This window comes from Oikopleura dioica, chromosome YSR, assembly GCF_907165135.1.
Source record: "Oikopleura dioica chromosome YSR, OKI2018_I68_1.0, whole genome shotgun sequence".
Classification (NCBI taxonomy): domain Eukaryota; kingdom Metazoa; phylum Chordata; class Appendicularia; order Copelata; family Oikopleuridae; genus Oikopleura; species Oikopleura dioica.
Window position 1 is genome coordinate 2472554 of NC_137295.1, and position 14324 is coordinate 2486877.

General features: G+C 39.7%; 1 long non-coding RNA gene across 1 annotated transcript in view; it reads left to right on the forward strand.

Moving 5' to 3' along the window:
* The window catches only part of LOC145710786 (uncharacterized), a 132511-nt gene that overhangs the window by 90533 nt on the left and 27654 nt on the right, over positions 1-14324 (forward strand). The window lies entirely within an intron of this gene.

A 14324-nucleotide genomic window follows, 5' to 3' on the forward strand; every position in this document is an offset into this window, starting at 1 on the left:
ACTCAAAATTCCGATGTTGAACTTATGTGTGCAAATAACGAGATCATAAAACCTAAACGATGTGCTCCAAAGAGGAACTTCAAATCAATTCACGTGACGGAAATTTTACATTGGATTGCTCCTTTTTGGTGGTTAACGATCTAAGTCTTCCGATCATACTTGGACTCGATTGCTTGAAAAATTTGTCCTTCAACGCCGGAGAAAATTACGTAGCACTCGAAAACCACAAGGTACATACAGTTTCTCCAGAGAACGCGTCAAGCCTTATCGAAATTTCGGCAATCATAGAAGTGGATCTTAAATCTGAGTCAGAAGCTGCTTCACTTGATAATTTCCGAAAATCACGCGAGTAAAAACAATTTTTCTCCGCAGATTGGAAATTTTGGCGCCGCAACTCAAATCCAAAAAGCGATTCTTACTGAACTTACAGAAAATCATCGTTTCTTATTTTCAATGTCGAGTGACGATCTCGGAAAACTTCTCGGATTTAGATTTGCTTTACTGACTCACGACGAATCAAAAGCGAGCAACCAACCACCACGACCAATTCCAGTGCACATCCGAGACCAAGTTGAAAGCGAAATAAACAGTTGGAAGTCTTTGGGAATTATTGAAGAGACACAATAAAATACAGTTTTTTATGGAATTTTTGGACATCAAATTTTTGGACATTTTCTGCGCCGTATTTTTAAATTTTCTGTTATTTTTGCCAGATATGAAGTTTTTTCATATTAAAATCTTACTTTTTCTTTGAGAAAGATAAGATTGAAGGTTGATCTCGTACCCCTAAAACATTTTTTGTCTTTAGAAGAAGGATTAAACAAAGAATGATGGAGATTTTTCTCAAAAAAATTTTTTTAAGCGATTTGGATGGGATATTTTTTTTGGCCGCGTGTATCAAATTTATGGACATTTTCGCGAAAATCTTGGGACAAAAAATGTCCAAAAATTCCATAATTAACTGTTATTTTGATAATAATTTTGATATTAATGATAATTTTGAAAAAGCCAGATTCAAGCATTAGAATAAGCCTTGATAAGAGAGGGTTAAATAAAATGCTTATCAAGGACAGATATCCTCTTCCCCATATGCTAACTGTATTCAACAGAATTGGAGAAAAACTCACTTCCTGCGATGCTTGCTACATCAGTTCTCTCGATAATCACCGAGGTTACCGGCAAATTCAGTGTACAGCAGAAGATTTCCATAAATTGGCTTCTTCTTTTGGTAACAAGCATTATCAAGCGAATCGAATGGCATACGGAACTGCAACTGCGCCTAGTGCTTTCTCGCGAATAATGTCAAAATTGATGGATCATCCAAGTATTATATACTTACAGTGAAACCCCAACTTAAGGCCACTTTTTGGATGACAGCTAATTTGAAAAATGGCCTAAAGTTGGATAATTCTCCCACTAAGTTGGATGACGCTTAAAATTTTCTATTTCTGGAGTAAGGGACTGAATCATGGGAATGGAAAGAATCATGGGAAGAAGAAGGTCCGATCATTTATTGATGACAATGTGGTGGAGCATGATGACCTGGATATCAATGAAGAAGAGCTCGTGAAGAAGTCCAACGAAATCTTCATGAATATGAACCCAGCAATCATCAAGCGCTCATGGATCAATACTGGCCTCATTGACGAGAAAAAATAAGGAGGAGGATATTATAGAAGTTGAAGATCTCGATGTTGCTAAAATGGTATAAGAGAAAGAAGAGGAAGAAAATCTGGTGGAGCATTTCTTGGCTTTTCAAATTGATGAAACACGAGCTGCAACTCCGATGGAGGTTGAAGAAGTACCACAAGTTCAAGTGAGAGAAGATGCCGACGCTGAAAAGCCATTGACTTCAAAATCGCCAAAGAAGCAGCCGAAGATAACGAGTTTTTTATTAAAAAATTAATCTGCGATTTACTCACTGTAAATAAAAATTGAAAAAAAGTGGCCTTAAGTTGGATTTTTTTTTGGATGACAGATTTCGGGGATTTTTCAAAAAAGTTGCCTTAAGCTGCTCGGCCTTAAGTTGGGGTTTCACTGTAGATGATTTAATTTGTATTGACAGCGATTTTGACAGTCACGTGAGAACCTTGGAATTAATTCTGAAAAAATGTGAAAAGCATGCGCTCTTATTGAGCGCGAAAAAGTCTAACCTGTATATGCGCAAAACAGAATTCCTTGGTCACAAAATCTCGAGAGCCGGAATTCAGCCGACAGATTAACAAATCGATGCAATCAACAAAATTACAGTACCAACGTCAAGAAAGGAATTAAAAAGATATCTAGGAATGGTCACTTTCAACGCAAAATACGTAAAGGACGCGTTAATAATTATAGGCTATAATTTATAGCGCCCTTATACGAGCTCACCAGCCAAAAGAGAGAATTCATCTGGACTGATCGACACCAGAACGCGTTTTCGAAAATGAACTCTGAGCTCACTAAAAAACCGACACTTGGCCACTTTAAACTTGGCTCGAAGCTCTTACTCGTAACAGACAGCTCTAGTAAAAGTGTCGGAGGGACATTGTACCAGTACCAAGATGACAAGCTCATCACCCTTGAATACTTCTCGAAAGCTCTAACTGGACCCGATTTAATAAGAATTATGCGTGTTAAAGAATTATTCGCACTTATTTGGGCCATAAATCACTTCGAATTTTACCTTCTGAACACGCATTTTGAAGCATACGTCGACCACAAATCATTACTGTTCCTATTCAAAGAGCAGCAACAATCAAAGCTAGATATCAAGTTTTGCAATATACAGTGCTACCTGACTCAGTTCGACTTCACTATAATCCACAAACCTGGTAATAATGATGTCATGGCAAGTGATGATTACTTCACCCGACTACCAACGTCAGAAAGCTCTTTACTGGACGACGACGCTGCTCGATTCGAAGACATTCCAGAGCGAGAATACATGTTCCATCTCAAATCGCAAGACGATGAAAACATTGTTTTCTCATATGGATCCGAGAAAATAAATAGTAAGAAAATGATACAACTGCAAGACAACTGTAACCTCACTAAAGACAAAATTGTCAAAGCAAAAAAGCACAAGAAAACAAGATTTTCTTTCAAAAATGACATTTTGTACGCACAAAATAGACTAGTGTTACCCGATCAGTTGGCTACCCAATTCATACAGTACCTTCACTGTATAACCGGACACGGTGGATCAAAAGCGCTGACTGACATGTGCTTAAAATTTTTCATCAGCAACATTCAAGATAAAGTCCGCGCCATAACCAGCTCATGTCCTGTTTGTATTCAAGTGAAACCTGTCAAGAAGCTCGAACCGTCAATGATAGAAAAAAGAAATTTCGAGTCTGTCCTCTTCGAAAAGACATTCATGGACCTGGTCGATTATGGTCGCAAAGATAGCAATATTATGCGCTACTTGTTAACCTGCCGCGACTCACTCACCGGATTTTTGGATGGAGTGCCACTTGCATCCAAAATCTGATAAGTTGGTTGCAAAAGCCATACTTACTCTTGTCCTTCGACATGGCATAACCGAAACCGCTGTCACCGACAATGGTCGTGAATTTGGTCCTTCAACCGGCAGATTTTTGAACGATTTTAACTAAGGCAAGAACCAACGACAGCGTATCGATCTTGCTCAAATGGCAAAGTCGAAAGACTCCACCGCAAAATCCACATACATTTGAAAAATATGAATGCAAACGATCGAAACTGGTCGCAAAAATGGGAACTATCAATGATAGTTCTAAAGAATTTAGAAAACGATAGATACTGCTAAAGAGCCTTTTATAAAAGCTCTCAACTATAACATCTCAAAACTACATCCTGCAATACAATAATTCCAAGTTGAACGATACCAAAAACAGCTCCGACTCGACAAAAACAACTGCCCTGTTTTAGAAAAAGGTTCAGTAGTGCTCGTCTGGAAGCCGAATATTTCTGATGGAAAGCTTGGGACCAATTGGACTGGACCTTATTTCATCCACAAAAGAATTTCTAAAGACTCCTACATTGTTAAATGTGACCTCACAAAACGTGAATATAGAAGACACATATCGCTTAAACGCCCCGTAAAAAATATGGTTGGCAATTTGACGAAATTTAGAACGATCGAAAACGAGCAAGAAATGAAATCACCACAAGATGATGTTAAAAAAAGGAATCGACTTTATGCAAGACAGAAAGTCAAACTTAGTTAATTTTTTAAGAATGGCCCATTCAAGTTTATTTGATATATCTGCGAAAATTTCAAAATAAGGGTCGAAATAAAAATTTTTGAAAAAAAGTTACAGTTTTTTTCCTCTTTTGTGGACCCCAAGTTTGTGGACATTTTTTCCATTTTAAGGCCTTTAAGTGGGACACTTTATAAAAGATGCTGTTCCAAGTTTGTGGACATTTTTTCGCGGAAAGAAATAAAAAAGACAATTTTTTTTGTGGTGAGATTAATTCTTGCTAATCAAGATCGAGTTGTTCATCGTTTACGAAAAAAAAACAAAATTAAAGGTTCAACTAGAGACAAAGGGGCCTTTGCCAGTCTTTCAGGAGCATAAATGCAAAGTCTAGAAAACCATTCGGCGTACTCAAATCTCGAAAAAAAATTTTAATCGATTTCGATGGGACATTTTTTCGGAAGACGTTGCCCAAGTTTGTGGACATTTTTCGAAAATTTTGGGACAAAAAATGTCCACAAGAGAGGAAAAGAACTGTACTTGAGCCAAGATCTGGGCGAGCGGCGGCAATTCAGCACACGAGCGCCACCCATCCATCGCGGCGCGCCGCGCACACCGGCGATTTTTCGCCATTTTCACGACTCTAGAACTCGGGTTCTAGTAAAGATTTTTAAATTCTGATTTCAGATTTGAAATCAGGGGAATGAATTTAGGGGGACACTAAAAATGGTTATTTGTTTTTAAAGCATTTTAAAATTTTAAAATTATTTGGGTGCGAACCCTAGTACCTCTGTTTGCGCACTACTTAACGTGTTCGGCCTCCCTACTCACTTCCTACATACCACTGATGACTTGGTTGTGGACCTAAGCTTAGCCGATCTGCGTTATGTACCTTTGATGCATCTGTATGCCTATTCCATTATGGCAGGACAGGAGAGTTATGTAAATCGATGCTATTCTCTTCCACAAGAGCCACATTACCCTGCGATGACGTTACCTCAACCTCTCCAGCCTACAGGTCGCGATGATTTCATGATGACTCGCACCATGTATCAAACGTGAGTTAATTTTCTATCTTGAGATGACCACTCATATCCCCTAACACTCTTCTTTTCAGTCATCTCCAGGCTCTGGTCCAGGCTCACAACCAGTTCCTTCAAGACAACGAGTATCAACAGCCTTCTCGTGCTCGAATGAATAGTCTTATTCAGCAGCTCGGTGGCCAGAATCCCCACCTCCTCAATAACACTACCTCTGATTGTCGACGCGCTCTGGACCGGCTCCATGTCCACCTTCATACATCGACCCATCCTTTAAACGCTTATTGAAACCAGATATTTCCACTTTCTCTCCAATAGCTGCCAGAGGGCCTGTGTTCATCTCCTCTTTGTGGTCAGCCTCAGTGTCCAGTCAACCTTGATCGATTGCACCAGTTGCTCGAAGTGTCGGCGGACTTTCAGCAGAACCACGAACCAAATCTCACCTTTCTCAAGTTCAAGAGCAAGCACTTTTTGCCAAACACCAACTCCTACATTCCAAAGGAGAGACTAGAGAAAGGTTACCAACCAGTTTATTCAGCTATAACTAATCCGTATGTTTTAAGCATTGAAATAACCGGTTCTTGAACCTGACCGCCCCGAAAACAGTATGGCTGAGGTGCCAGCCTTAACCGTTCATCTGACTGCGAACGGATTCTCTATCGAAACCGCAACCTTGCTGCTGTCTCACAACTCAGTACGAATATTTGGGGTATATAACACCTCCGGCTCTTCAAGCCGAACTGATTGGCGACTGAACACCACACTGCCCTCTGCCTTCTGTCCTCAAACTGATGTCTTTCGGGTAGTATGGAAAAATGTTTCGGTAAAACTCCCGAAATATGGTGAGCTTATTTTCTGATTAATATTTCGGTAACAGCCGAAACTTTTTTCACTTTTTTTCCACTTTTTGAGCAAAAATGTTTCGGCATGCTACCGAAATCTTTTTCACTTTCAAATTCGTTTCTAGCAATAAAATTTCGGCAAAAAAGGGGGCGAGATGACAGAAATCAAGGAATCTGAGTTCCTCTGACCACGGGGCTTCGCCCCTTAGGTCCTAAGATGCCGGGGTCTAGTCTAGGGTTACTTAGGGTTACCTTCAGTAACCCTAACTAACCCTAGCCTATCCCCCTCGGGTAATTTGTTCCGTCATTTTTGCAGGTGCCCCTAACCCTAACCTTTATTTTAGCAAATACTAAGATTATAATTTTTATTCGGTTTGTCCTCGCCTGGTCCAAATCCTTGCCTGGTCCAAATCCTTACCTGGTCCAAATTCCTTACCTGGTCCAAAATCGAAAATGGATCAGGCGAGGATTTGGACCAGGTAAGGATTTGGACCAGGCGAGGAATCTGAATTTTAAAAATTTTTGAAAACAAAAAATGAGTAACCAGACCAAAACAAATTTCTTCTTGACTCCCTCCGAGACAAAAAATTTGAAATTTTGAAAAATTTAAAATTAAATTTCCGTTTTTTATTAAATTATTATAAACATTTAAAATGTTCTTATAAGTTTCACTTGATAAATAAGAAAATAATGGGGAAATGTCGCGAATCGACAAAAATCCTTTTGAAGGAACTTCAAAATCTTTAGATTTTGTGAGATTTTTCTGGTCCCATCCTAGACAAGAAGCTCTACTCGTTTGTAGAAAACTTTTCTCTTGCATCACCATTCAGCTGACTTTTTATAATGGCCGAAAGTCCGGTTTTCTAAGTTGGGGGTTATATGATACAGTTTAAGAAAACCTAGAAGCAAATTTGCTTAGCTGAGCTGAGTGAGCTGAGCCAGCAGTTGCTCGACAAGGATTCTTGAAAATGATCTGATCTGCTCAGCTCAGACAATTATCACTTAGCTTAGCTGAATGATTATAAGTTATAATTTATAACACAATTTGACTACTAAAAGCACAGTTAAAAACGGCTCAGCTCAGCTCTAATTAGGGTACGCTCAGCTCAGCTCAATGACCTCTGAAAAGGCCAGCTCGTCGAGTTTTCCGGAATTTCCAGTTTTCAACCCAATTTTTAGCGCCCCAGATGGCCAAAAACGGCTTTGCACTAAGATTTCTGAAAGCTCAGAGCCTGATAAAGCCTAAAGGGTTCCCCCGTTTTGGCCATCTTTGACTCGAAATTCAGCCGATTTGGGCTTATGAATCGGGACGTTCAATAGCTCTTTTGAAAGCTGGTGTGCTATCTGTTATTCTCTAGTACAGAGATATATTTTGCTCAAGGCAAACCTACCTCTATGAGGTAGGGAAAACTCAAGAAATTCGAAAAACGCCATTTTAGGCAATTTTTGAATAGAAATTCAGCCGATTCGGGCTTAGAAAATTTCTTTTGAACAACTATTTTTATCCATTTTTGGCATTTTTGGTCTTTCATTGCTTTTTAGCGCCAATGGGCAAAAATTTCTAATGCGGTTATTATTTTCTTAATTGGCAGATTCGGTAAGCTTTCGAAAGACCCCTTATATGGCATATTTAGATGTCATTAAAAAACCGAAAAAATCCGATTTTCACGCTTAGTACATTTTATATTCATTTTTGCAACTTTTGAAGGCCAAGATCTCGGGGAAAGATGTTTGTAAGGGGGTCTTGTGACACATCAAAATGATCCTCAGAAAACGGAGAATCTAAAAATGTCAAACATGGACCCTTATCACAGAGTTGAAGAAACAGGGAGGATCCCTTAATATAAGCCTTGAAGGCTTAAAATTAGGTACAATAAAAACGCCTGGTCTGGGACGGTCAAAAATACGCCTGGTTTGGGACGGTCGGGCCGTTTAAAGATCAAAGGCACACGCCGTCCCAGACCAGGCGTTTTTACTGTTCCCGCTGAAGTCAGAATGGTTATTTTTGGTCATCAATTTTTGTTGTTCTTTCAGCCCAAATCTGATAAGGTACACCAGGGACTACTTTTAGTCCAAGAAAAATATTTTTTTGAAAAATTTCCCACGTGACCATTTTCTTAGGAATAAATCATCTTTTTGGCTCCAATTTAGCCTTAGAATTATTGTTATCTTTATAAATCTAAAAGAATTCAAATACTTCTCTCAAAAAAATTCTCGAAGGGGGAAACTTATAAGAACATTTTGAAAAAACGGAAATTTAATTCAAAATTTTTCAGAATTTTAAATTTTTTGTCTCGGATGGGGGTCAAGAAAAAATTTGTTTTGGTCTGGTTACTCATTTTTTGTTTTCAAAAATTTTTCAAATTAAAATTCCTCGCCTGGTCCAAATCCTTACCTGGTCCAATTTCCTTACCTGGTCCATTTTCAATTTTGGACCAGGCAAGGATTTGGACCAGGCAGGATTTGGACCAGGCGAGGATTTGGACCAGGCGAGGACAAACCTTTTTATTCATCGAGTTCCTCCATTTTCGTGAAATGAAGAATGAACCCCGACAAATGATCTTCGGAAAATGAGAACAGAAAATTACTCGAGATTTTTGAGGTGAAGAACTGATAAGGCAAACTCATTCAATGCACACACCAGCGCAAATCAGGATGAGAATGGAAAAACCAGCCGAAACTTTATTGCTCAAAAGACATCAATTTCTTATTTTTATTTCGGCTCGTACCGAAATATTTTTCCTAAAAATGAGTCTTATTTGTATAATTCTTTCGGCTGCCTGCCGAAATATTTATCACATTTGACCCCTTGAAAGTAATTAATATTTCGGTCGCTTTTACCGAAACATTTTTCCATACTACGGTCTTTCGGGGTCTGGTATCTTTAAAGATCAGCATGCCAACCCGACTCAGTGCTCGCTTCTTGTGCGCCGAGCCTCGTGCCGCTGGATTTTTGGATCAATACGGTGATTACCGCCGTGACGACCATCGGGGCCGCAACAATCGCGACTCTCAGCCCGCAGCTCAGAATTTGGAACCACCTGCTCCCGCGACATAAAAACCTATCTCATCACTCATTTGAACTGTATCGTTTTGTTAGTGAAGCCTCTTTCTTGATGTTATCTTTTTCACCAAAAACACCTCAACTGACTACTGTTGCTCACTTTATTCCCTCTGTTCTTTTCTATCTTAAAAAAACTCTTAAATACTCAGTAACTGAGTCAGTTCAATAAACCCATAGTACTTTCAAGTTTTTGACTGTTTTACGTTTTTGAGCATTTGAATTTAAGACTGATGTCAGAACCTAGAACTAAGTAGCAATGGTTTCGTCTCGCGATAACTGTCCTTGCTGCCATCAAGCCTTCCAGCCCCCTTATCGCGCTGAGGTCGTTTTTCTTCTTGTGGGCATCTGTGGTGCCTGAGTTGCCTTCTGGTTCATAGCCAGCTCGATCCGCATTCACAGGCTCCTCATATTCTATGCCCCAAGTGTGCTGTCTCCAGTATTTTCCAGCCTTACGGAGTTGTGTATGTTCTGTGTCGCGAGCCGGAAACTCAGGCTCCTACTGCTGGTCTTACTGACTCTGCCGCTCGAGAAGCTGCTGACACTCCCGCTAACCATGATCGTGTCGAGACCGCTGATGATCCTCCAACTTCTACTACCGAGACGGATCTTCAGATGTCATGTGACCCTCCATCTCCAGCTGCGCCTGCGGAGGTGTCTCTATCGCCCGCGAATCCATCTGCTTCTGACGCTGAGTTTGAACTCTTTCTGTCTGATCGGCCTGGCTTGTTTCCGGTTGAGACTACACGTGGTACCATCCGCAACGATAATCCTCGCAGCCTTGTTGTCGCTGGTGTAGCTCCATTTGTCCCGAACAACGCCGTAGACGTCGCCGCATCTCGCCCTGACGATACCGACGACGAGTCCTTGTTTGAGATACCGTCACGTCCGCCACGCACTCCCCGACGCACAGCTGTGCCCTCTCGTCTGCGCGGCCGTGGTCGCGGCATCGTTTCCTTCCCTTACCGTGAGCCTCGATCTTCCGAGGAGAGTGGCTTTTAGGTAAGTTACTCGATTATCTCGTTATAGCAACAATATGGCTTTGGACCATACTGACAATTCCTTTTAGTACCTCTAACTGGCGTTTCTTAGCCCTAATCCTTCTGAGTCTTGCTCTGGCGACCATTTGACCGTGCCCCTTCGTTATGGCCTCACTTCTTCTGGATTCTTTCATATTCTCACGTTCGCACGCTTTTACTTTCGCCATTCTTTCATTTTGCACTTTTTTCCAATTTTTCCCTCAATACCTCTATTGGTTTCACTACCTTTTCAGCAAATTTCTTCACATTTTGTTCAGTTCTGATATTTCCGATGTATAGTTTGTTTAATAACTGCCTAGTATTTTATTAGTAATGGCTAGTGTCACAGTAGGATCTCCTGCTTAACTTTTGTGTTTTAAGATATAACTATTCCGGTCCTTCAATGTCAGCTACCGGCTCTCGTTCCCTCCCCTTCCGATGTCCCAAGTGCAGTGATATGTACAACTCCGAACATTGCCAGGAGATAGTTCTCACCCGTTGCCGTCATACCGTGTGTCTTGGTTGTTTCGTCCATTCTGGCTTTTGGTGCCATGACACTAGAGCTACCAACTCCGATTACAACTATTTCGTCGACGGCGACCGAGGCGCAGCTGTGGTGCCATGCCCAGTTTGCCATTTGCCTTCTCCGTTCGCGCCCGGATCCGTAGTGTTCCCTTTGCGGGAGACTTTCCGGGAATTCCATAATGCGGGTGTTCCATCTACCGACTACTGCATTAGAAAAATCGTCATATTTTCTAGCCGTGCTGGGGTGTTTTTTTTCAGTGGACGTGAAAGAACAGTGTCTTATTAGTCTAAAACCACTTTTAAAAGAAATAAAAAATTTTTGGGGAGACGATTTTCGGGGGGTCAAAATCGTGAAAATGGTGCATTTTCTAGTTTTTGGCTCCGCATTTCTTCGGCTCACCCCCTTTTCATATTTCTGTCATGATAGTATGTAAGAGCAGACATTTTTAAACTTGAATTAAGCAAAAACCGATCATAAATAAGAAGAAAATTCCGAGCTATGCTTAAGAGAAAGGTCCAAACACGCCATTTTTTGGCCATTTTTCGCCATTTTTTTCATTATTTGAATAAATGAATAAATGACCTTCCTCGGCCAGTTAATGGCCACTTGAGGCCAACTTCGGTCAGTTTGTGCCGGAGGACCTCCCGGAGGACCCTTCTGCTGGAAGACAGGTTGCTGGAAGACAATATTTAAAAATTAAATAGAAATGAAAAATGAAGCCTTGAATAGAAAGTAATTGCCATATTTGGCCATTTATTGCCGGAGAACCTCCCGGAGGACCCTCTTACTGGAAGACCAACCAAACTGCTTGAAAACCAAAATAAAGAAAAAATCAATAAAGAGCCTTGAATTTCTACAAGTTCTTACGTTCGGCCACTCTGAGTCACTTAATGCCGGAGGAACTCGCGGAGGACCCCTCTGCTGGAAGACAGGTTGCTGGAAGACAGGGTGCTCGAAGACAAATATTTAAAAATTAAATGCAAATGAAATATGAAGCCTTGATTGAACAGATATTGCCACATTTGGCCGTTTATTGCCGGACAACCTCCCGGAGGACTCTCTAAGTGGAAGACCAACCAGACTGCTTGAAAACAAAAATATAGAAAAGATCAATAAAGAGCCTTGAATGTCCACAAGTTCCCACGTTCGGCCACTTTGAGTCACTTAATGCCGGAGGACCTCCTGGAGGAACCCTTGGGTAGAAGACTTACAGCTTAAAGACCAAAATTTTAAATCTTTTATTTAATTAGCCTTGTCTGGCCATGAGTTGCCAATATTCGCCAGTTCTCGTCTTTTTCTGCGGAAGAACCTCCAGAAGAACCCTCGGGTGGAAGACAAATTCCTTGGAATCTTAAAGCGAATAAATCATTCAGGGAAGCTATTCAAAAAATTGGATTCTGCCAGGGATGATCAGGAAACAACATCAACAAGGTTAATGAAAATTTTCCAGATCATCGCGTTTCTATAAACAAAAAGCCTTTATTGTTTTCGACGTGCTATTTTGTCATTAACGGTTCGATGATCTATCTCGCTTTCCCTCGAATTAAAGTGAAACATTCAAGAAAATCCGGTCGTCGCAAATGTTTTTTCCCCTTTTTTTTGACTAATTTTTGGCCTTAACGATTTCGAATTTTCTAATTTATCATTGAAATCAACCCGAAGAGAATTATTTGCTCAAACAGTAGAGAAACGGTTTTAAAAAAAATATTCAATATTTTATTATGATTTTTTATAACCTGTTTGAAGAGAGCGAAACAGTTTTTGAGCTTCTAAGAAAATGATGGAAAAATTTGCAATGGCGCATTTGAAATCAGTGTAAAAGCTGGCCTTCAAGTTAATTGGTTATACATAATAACATTTATTTGAATTAAAATAAAATAATTCATAAATAAATAATCAATTAAAAGACGAGAATTATCCAGGACAGAAAACAAGCGCGGAAATAAAGGAACGGGAACAAACATGATGTCGTCAAGAACTTTTAATTGTGACACGATGTTTTTGTTTAAATTTAATTCATCTTTCTTTTTATTCTGGAAATAATTTTTGTGAAATTCCTACTGAAGATTTATGAAAATCAATGCGCAGATTCACGCGAGAAACTTCGTGAATATGATATGAACATGAAAAAATTTTTTGGTTTCAATTGGATCATTGACACAAATTTGACGGATGGTTAAGATTAGAGTCCAACATTTTAGGATTAAATACTTTTTTCAGAGTGCACAGGTCATACGTGGTCAATCTTCGGGGTAGGGATCCCGAAGAATAGACGATTTTAAATACGCTCAATCTTCGGGGTAAAATCCCGAAGAGCTACCGATAAAAAATGCGGTCAATCTTCGGGGTCTCGAAAATCCGGAGACGAAGAATAACCGATCAACATTGTGGTGAATCTTCGGGGTCTAAAAAAGTTTGAAGATGAATACTTATAAACGATCAGCATATTTAATTATTATATAGTTATTCCTGCTATGAAAAACTATCAAACAAATAGAAATCCGATGTTATTAATTTCAGTAAATTGATGAATGAATAATAATGAATAATATTTTGGCCGATATTTCCGACCAAAATTGAGGGATTTTCGAATAAAAAATTCGTCCTAAAGATTGAAAGCCAATTAACAACTCTCTTATTGAAAGTTTTTAACAGTAAAGTATAGTAAACCTAACTAACCCTAGCCTATCCCTCTCGGGTAATTTGTTCCGTCATTTTTGAAGGTGCCCCCTAACCCTTACCTTATTTTAGCAAATACTATGATTTTAATTTTTTTATGGGAAAAAAGAACAAGAAATTTGAAGGATACTTTAAAGCTGAGAACATTCGTAGATAATCGACTTGGAAAGAGCGTTCTACTGGTGAAAGAGAATCTCTCTGTCGCCTTCAGTTATGATAATTGAAGGATAATCCATATTATTACGAACCATTTCCTTGATTTCAATAAAAATTTTTTTCTTCTTTTTTTTCGGTTTTTTGATTAAAAATCGTGCTGATAGCAACATTCATAAGGCGGGCGGATGATAGGAATTTCGATAACGCGGCAGCGAAATTAAGCACTCGACGATCTCGAAAACACTCATTTTACCCCGAAGAATCACCTCATTGTACATCGGTTATTCTTCGTCTCTAGATTTTCAAGACCCCGAAGATTGACCGCACTTTATATTGGTAGCTCTTCGGGATTTTACCCCGAAGATTGCGTCGCCGGTGAAAATAATTCGTTGCAACGAATTATTCGTTGCCCTAACGAATTTATTTTCCGTAAAAATAATTCGTTAAAAACGAATAATTCGTTAGGGTTACCGAATAATTCGTTAGGGTTACCGAATAATTCGTTAGGGTTAACGAATAATTCGTTAGGGTTACCGAATAATTCGTTTTGAAAAGCTGTCCTCCCGCTAAGTTGACAACTCGATTTTTCATAAAATAAACAGACAAAAGGCACGGCTGAAAAAAGACAGCATACTCCAAAAGGAGTTTATCTCTGAAATCAGGCGCGGAGCGCATATATACCCTGATTTAAGTAGTTGGGTAGTAGTTATGCTAGGTTAGGGTTAGGGTTAGGTTTATGGGTTAGGGTTAGGGCTAGGCTTGAAAACAAAAACAAACGAAATATTGAGCGTATTGAAAATCGTCTATTCTTCGGGATCCCTACCCCGAAGATTGACCGCAT